General features: G+C 35.7%; 1 long non-coding RNA gene across 1 annotated transcript; it reads right to left on the bottom strand.

The window, feature by feature from the left end:
• Positions 1–6790: 6790 nt before the first annotated feature.
• On the bottom strand, positions 6791–7786 carry LOC115978783. The gene is made up of 2 exons (XR_004088865.1): positions 7619–7786; positions 6791–7217 (listed from the first exon to the last, which is right to left on the bottom strand). It is a non-coding gene; the product is annotated as an uncharacterized LOC115978783 (long non-coding RNA).
• Between the last annotated feature and the right edge of the window lie 203 nt (positions 7787–7989).

The following is a 7989-nucleotide window of genomic DNA, read 5'->3' as shown; positions in this document are numbered from 1 at the left end:
AACGGCCACTCAGAGATTGACACGTGGCAGGATCAATAAATGTTGACAACCTGTCAGGGCACATCAACAAATTGTACCCTTCATGTAACCGTCAACTTGATGAATCTTCTTCTGACGGGTTGATCCGCCTGGAACCGTCATACTATATTCCATAAATCCGTCAATCAGTTAAATTTTTCTTGGTCTCACGGATACCTTTCCGTCATAAAAATACCCGTCATGCCCCTACGTTAGGATCGTCACCCCATTGATCCTTTGACCCAAAAAACAGACGGATCATTGGGGTGAAGGGGGCAACTGAAGATGATAAAATATAAAGCCTGTTGGGCCTACCTTAATGGGCCTGACGGATTGGGACTGTTGGACCTGTGTGAAGATAGTCCCATGCGCTGTGAAAGCCCATCGCTGACAGACGCAGTATGAGCCCATGATCCGAAATCTCTATCGCCCAGAAAAACACTAAGATCCAAAAAGGGAAATCGTTGTTCACCACGTTTTGGAGAATTGGTATCATAGTTCCACATTGGAAAGATCTGGAGGTCAAAAAGAAAAGCCTACTCTCCACCACTATAGTCCCACATTGGAAAGATCTGGAGTTCAAGAAGAAAAGCCACCTCTCCACCACTATAAAAGGACTGACATTCCCGGAAATCGAGGTAAGATTAATTGACCCTCTCTTGCGCTCTAAAAAAGTGAAACGACGACTTCTGACTTGACCTTCGGAGAGTGTTAGGCCGGCACCACACCGGTGCTCTCTAAAGGTCTTCTTCCGTTCGTTCTTGGTGTGCAGGTTCGCTTTGAGTCGCGAGTACGGTGTGACTCATTGGTGACAATTTTCAACGTCATCAAGAGACAAAGTGATTGATAGAATATGGTGGCCCAACAATCTCTATGGTCAATCTTGTCTGAGTAGAGTGAAGCAAGATAACTTGTGAGTTTTGACATCCTTGTTCTTTCTTTTAGTTGTTAAGAGGAAAATAGATATAACTCAACCTTACACGATGTGAGGCATGTACAAATGCTCTCCTACACTTGTTGAATAATCATTCAATAAAACTGGACTCAATTGGTTAGTTCACCATGTTTGATTTGGTTGGTACTATTTATGATTTTCTTTTGAGTGCTTAATGCGATGCAATTGTTTAGTGTCTTTAAATTGAGCTCTTTCAAGAAACCTTGTTCGAAAAGAGAGTGGTAAAATTGCATAGAGCTGGGTTCATTGAGGGCATTTTTGCCTCCCCATTCTTAAAAGACAAGATCACTCAGCTTTAAGCTGCACTTTCCCGCTAATGAGCTTCAGGTTGGTTTATAATTGGTGAATGTGACTTATGAGTGATGCTACAGTTATGACTACTATAAATAAGATTTATAAACTGATGCGTAGCAAAAAGTAACAACTTTGACAATTTTCTTGACTAATTATGTGTTTTTAAAACAGTGACTGTTTGACTGATAGGAGGGTTGCAAGTACACAGCTTTTATAACTTGACATGATGTCATTAGAACTGTACTGAATTATCAGCTTTGCTTCCTATTTTGAGACCTGATTCTTGTCTAATTTAGAATAGCTGCCTACTAAAAAACACAAGGGAAAAATAAAGGAGAACATTCAGAAACAATAGTTTTTGTGTACATCAACAGCCTCAGACTTATTCTTATATTTATCAATGTAAACCATACACCCAGCCCTGGTCTACATTATTTGCCACTCATCACAGAGATGATGAGGCTTTTAGCTGTTTACCCTTAATTCACCCCAGTACATAGTATCTCATTACCACACTTGCAAAAGGCCCTGCCAGTTCCCATGGTATGCTCATTCTTAGGGCATGTGCACGGATTGCAGCCGCAGTGCTCGCCGCATGAGCATGTCATACGATCATCTTTGGCTGTGGTTGAGCTCACGCTTGTGATAGTGCACCTGTTCATGATCACATTACTAACTTATTGCATTTCTATGTCACATGGATCAAAATTTCCACTACACAGTAAGGTTTAGTGATAAATAGTAATGTGGCTTCAAATGTAATAACTGCTTTGTGTAAATTATTTTAGAATACCAATTTTAGGTACCATTTCTCATATGTTGTTCTTAAATTGAATTCAACTACATGATTATATTGACCAGTCTAGCAAAAGGAATGTTATATATATATATATATATATATATATAGATATATATTTTAAGGACAATTAAATTCAATTATGTGATTCATTTGCCAATAAAACCACTTGGTTAAAATATTAACACTTACCTAACTCTTAACTCTACTTTTTTTTTTAATACTCAATGACCAGGACTTCATATCAAAAGGGAACATAAAATATTCATGAACCTCTTGCTGTTTACCCCCTTATTGCCACTCTATGTTTTAAAGCTTTGGTTTGAAAAAAAAAAATGAGAAGAATAGGCATCCTTTTTTTCTTTTTCAGTTACAGTTCAGTATAATATTACTACTCGGTTCCTTGATCCTGCAAAGTATCTGGAAAATTTCTCACTATTTTGAGTTTTGGTGGTCTCTTAGATAGACTGCCTAACAATTTGGAAGAAGAGGCGATAATACCATATTTTCATTAGAAATGAGAAAAGTCCAACCACAGTTTTCAAACATCATCACTGAAAATCTATTTCCACTAGAATAATACTTGTACCAACTTTAAAACATAAAGAAAAATTTTGCAATTTTTTTAAAATTATTTTTTAATATGTATGAATAATTTTAATTTTTAATATTACCGATTACATTGATTTTCAGCTCAAAATATAGCTTTTTTTTTTAATACTAAAATTAGTAATAATTTTAGTATATTTTTTTCTTCCACAAATCAGCAAACAAAAGGCACAGTTTGTAGAATGTAAGAAGTGAACATTGACTGACCTACAATCCACACTTCCGGGACAGGGAACAGGGCAGGCACAGGTTTCGTTGCAAACAGCAGAATCTCGTCCTATTGTATCCATTTTTGAACCTCAAAAAAGTTCAGATTGAAGGCGACTTAGCTTAGCTAACTAGTAACCACAACCATATATATCTTTCTTTTAATAATACTATAATAGTAGTGTTTCTTCTTAAGCCTTGTAATGCTGCCAAATGGACATCAGAATCTTAGAGATCTACTACACGTGGCATTCTATCACATTACAAAATTATACGTGTCATGAAGAAATTTTGGTTTATGAACAACGTCAGAGATACCACCTAGAGGGGTGGCTTAGTGGTCAAGGTGTGTGACCATTGTTTTGAGGTCCCATGTGTAGAGTTGTCTCTTGCAACTAACCCCTGGTTTACTAGTGCTCTCGTGGAACTAGGGTGAGGTCTGTGATCACCCTCGACCATAGTAACTATGTCTCAATTCAACATTCTCTAGAGAAGGTGCCCTTGTGGTCACGCCCAAGAGGATGAGTCATAATGGTCACCCCAGCCCCCTTTTTGTCTACCAAAAAAAAAAAAAAAAGAAAGAGCAACATCAAAGATACAAAAATTTGCTAAGATAACGCATCACTTTTACCGTTTTACATTATTTCACCACTTTACAACATTTGCACCTCAATACTTTGAGAATAAAATTGTAAAATGTTTTGTATCATTAAACTTATTCGTAATAAGGTGATAACTTGGGATTGAAATTTGATAAGTTACTTTCCCATTGGCCTTATTATTGACAATAATTTTATTATACATCCTTCCACTAAATAAAATAGTAAAATTTTGGTGTCCCTAAAGTTGTTGATTTATTTTGCCATGCTGACAAGAGACACAAGGTCAAAGGTTGTTTTAGGTTTCTCAAAAAAAAAAAAAAAAAAAAAAAAAAAAAAAAGTTATTTTAGAAGTTGTGAGGGCCCTTTTTTTGGACAGTGTCAAGACCCAAGTTGAAGCAAGGACCCTGAGCCTTTGAGTTGTTGTTTAAAGGGACTGGGCTTGGTTCACCATAACTAAATGAACTGTTTGCAAAACCAAGTGGTGCACAGAGCAAAAATCCTACAATACGTACATACTAGCAAGAATATATATATGTATTGAACAGCAAGAAATAGTAAATGAATAATTTAATAAAGAGAGAAACAAATATATTATTAAGGGTTTATGAAATATTTCATTACTCTCTTTAGTTGTAAATCACAATATGCTCACTAAGATGCGTTACAAGGTTCAAATAAGGTCAAAAATTACAGACTTAGATGGCTATCTAAGCCTCTAAGACTTGCAAAGTTTGAATTCTTTTGAATCCAAGTATGTTCTATAGTGGCTGTTTTGCGATACCAGACGATATTTCTCTTTCTTTTACTACTTTCTTTAAGTTTTTGACAGAGTTTTCTTAATAATTCTATTATGATTCACTATTGTTGAATGCCCCTTCAATGTTAGCTAGTTCTCCCTTTTATAGTGTCATTCTAGGGTTTTGGGGTACCAATGATTTCCTTCCTTTGCTCCCTTGGGTACCAGAGTCCACGTTGTGCTAGCCACCCTAATAATTGATCATTTCCTTGTTTCTCATAGTTTTCTTCTTTTGGTGCTGTTTCCCTAAATGTTTCTTGCTGACTTTCCATTCTGGGGTGTCCTTAGAGAGCTGACCTTCAATCTCTCTTCTCTTAAGCCTTCTAATCCTTACTTTTTTCAGACTTAGCATTTTTGGCTGTCCTTCTTTTGTCATTTTTCCCAGGTGAGTTGAATTCATTCCTGCCAGGTTGAAGGTTTTCTCGGCTACTTCTCTTTATAGTTCTTCTTTCTGGGTTGCTCGAGGTACCAGCCCCTTGTTCATGAATTGTTATTCTCCAAGCCTTTTGTTTTCTTTCTGTATCACTAGGTGACTGAGAAGGATGTATCTGTCCTTCGTTCTTTGTGTTTCTTAGTGCTCTTTTTGAACTGTCTCAATCTCATCCTAGCTGTGTTGCATGTTCCGAGGATCCCGAGCCCTTGGCAGTTTCTGGGTATCCCGGCCTAATTCTGCCCATTAGACTTTCTTTGATTTTTTGATCTTGACGGGCTGAGATTTTTCCTTTCTTCCCTCCGTTTCATGGGCCCTAAGGCTTGTTCTTTCATGGGCTCTGGGCTTCGAATCTTTCTTTTGATGGACTAGGGCCATCCTTTTCTCTTGTGGTGAGCTCAACCCTTTTATATGAGGTTCACTCACTGTGCTTTTTCTTTTGGGCCTTGGTGTTATAACTTTTTAGACCTCAACAGCAATCTAGAATATGGCAAGCGACGAGTCAATGTGCATTTGAGGCATCTGTTTGTGTTCACCCATCCGTATGTGAAATACAAGCAGTGGAACTTCTATCAAAGGTGCATGGAATTGTTTTATCCTTATTCGCAAGTTCTCAAAACAAGTACAACCTAAACTATTTCACCGATATTTACTGTCATAGTTTGAGTTCTGTAGTTACTTGGTTCCACTAGTCTTACCAATAGACCAACTTCATTGGTGTACTTTATGCAAATGTTTAGATTTGAGTCTTTTGGGGACATTCGTGTACTCCCTTATAGAGATTACAGCGCATAGAGCCGCTCTAGCAAAGGTTGAGTTACATTTGTTGTTGGTTGTTTAAAGCAGAAAAACAAATGAAATGGCTCTCTTATTGCGGACTAACAAAGCCACCAACTTCCCAGGTTCCAAAAGTTGAACAAGACCAACAATTAACACACACACAAACCAATCTAGTCTAATTTCTGAGTCTGCATGATAAAGGTTCCATGCCTTCCTCCTATATATGGATACCTATCTTGAAGCCAATTGTGTCTCATTTTTTCTAGTAGTCGTTTCAGGAGAAAAACAATTTTTTAATAATAGTGTAGAGATTAAAAAAATAAAATAAAATAAAACAAACAAACAAACTTAACAATAGTTTAGACTTTAGAGATTAAAAAATAAAAAATTTTTAAATTTAGAGATTAAAAAATAAAAACTTTTTAAGTTGAAAATTGTTAACAGTAACATTGCTAATTATTTAGGGATAAAAAACAAGGACGAAAAGCAATATTCATGCAAAGTTTAAAAAATATTTTAACCTATTTTGTTTATGTCTGGGATATGAGGTTCATGCAAACTTATATATATATATATATATATATATATATATAAATTTTCTTTTATGTCTAGCACATGAGGGATGATAAGAACAGGTTGCCTGCCTTGCCTCTATCCTATCCCTTAGTTTTGTAATGACAAAATACTGTTTTAATCAATATTTCTCTTTTGTACCCAGCTCTCTAGCTTTTATATTTAAATAAATCCCACTTTTCACCAAAAATAAAAAAATAAAAAAAATAATATTTCCCCTTTATATAGATTAAAAAAAATATTGCTTCCTAAATACATTAATTGAATATACATTTAAAGAATTTAAATTTAGCTGACCTTAATTAAACACATCTAATTAAAGTACAGAGAAAGCACTATAGCCAGCAATATAGAATTGCAGATGCTAAAAATTAGCATCGATCATATAAAATAAATAAATAAATCCAACCACCAGCATCATCCCTCTTTTACCATGGGCTAAAAGTGATCCTTTTGTTAAAAGCCATTTCTTTTAATAATCTCATCAATTAAAAGTCTACTTAGGGGGGCCATGAGGAAGAATTTGAGAGAGACAGAGAGCAATAGTCATTTAAAGTTAAAACTTGATCTAGGCAAAATGCAAATTTTAAGGTAAAGTTCTGTTGTCATATGAGATGAAAATCTTGTTATTTGTAAAATCTGCATTCTTAGTTTTCCAATTGGAAAATTAAATACAAAAAGTTTATCTTTCTATTTTTGGATGAATTAATCATTCCACACAATAACTCAATGAGTCAATGTTCACGTCACGTTTTATATATCTGCATAAATCTCACCATTTTTCCCTCTTATTTTGGATTGATACTTTATCTTGTACCACCCACAACTGGAGGTTGCCATTTATTTTTAACTATTCTTGAAAAGCCATACACAAATCAACAATTCATCACATAGATGATGAGGCTTTTTTAATAGTCTAAAGCTGCATAATAAACCAAAACACCTATCACAGAGTAGATAATATTTCTAATTATAGTTCTCCAAATCAGGCTTGGCAAGTTGAACATGAGCAACCAGCACCACACTTGCATGAGCCCCTACCAGTCCCACCAGCCGCTGCACTCTCTGGGCATGAGCATGGGTTGCACCCACAGTGCTGGCCACAGGTGCATGTCTTGTGTTCACCCCCACTCGCGGTTGAATCCTTGCTACTACACCTGTTTCACATTGCAAAATTCAATTTTTTTTTTTTTTTACTTAGGTATAAATCCATATTCACAAAGTTTGGTGGTAATTTTTGGATCAAAGTATATAAAAGTATAAAAAGGTTGCATTGAAAAATACTCATATATAAATCCATGTTTGTTTATATAATTCTTTTGGGTCAAAGTATAAAAAGTACAAAAAGGTTGCATTGAATTATTTAGAGTACCCTATATAATTCTTTTCAATTCTACATTTTGTTGTATCCTTATCATAACTCTAATGCTTTTCATCTACCCTTTTGTAACATAATTAAATGAACAATGAAAAACACACTCTGGCCATGTTTGTTTATATGAGCAAAACATGGGGAGCTAATTGCACAACACATATATATCGAACACTGAGTGATTACCTGCAGGAAACACCACCGGGGCATGGTACAGTGCATCCACACTTGTCATTACAACCCATGCCTGAAACTCCTCGAATATCTGCCATTCTTTCACAACACCTTTCAATTGAATTACTTGCTATAGCGCTAGTTAAGGTACAGTAGTCTTCGGTTTGTATATCTTCCTTGCAACAATGCTTTCCTTTATATAGTGCAATTCCTAGGCCTTGCATGTCTCGTGTCAACTGGCACACGTATAAGATTTTCGGAAAATCTTACACGTCCACGGCATTGTTGGGCACAAATAGTAAGATCAACATATGGCAAAGAATGAAGTTGAAGTGGCAAATTGACTTCTTCATGGTTCTTCTTTTGCTGACAAATGGCACACA

Source organism: Quercus lobata, chromosome 3 (assembly GCF_001633185.2).
Source record: "Quercus lobata isolate SW786 chromosome 3, ValleyOak3.0 Primary Assembly, whole genome shotgun sequence".
Taxonomy (NCBI): Eukaryota; Viridiplantae; Streptophyta; class Magnoliopsida; order Fagales; family Fagaceae; genus Quercus; species Quercus lobata.
The sequence above is the reverse complement of the archived record's forward strand: the minus strand, read 5'-3'. Positions and strand labels throughout refer to the sequence as shown.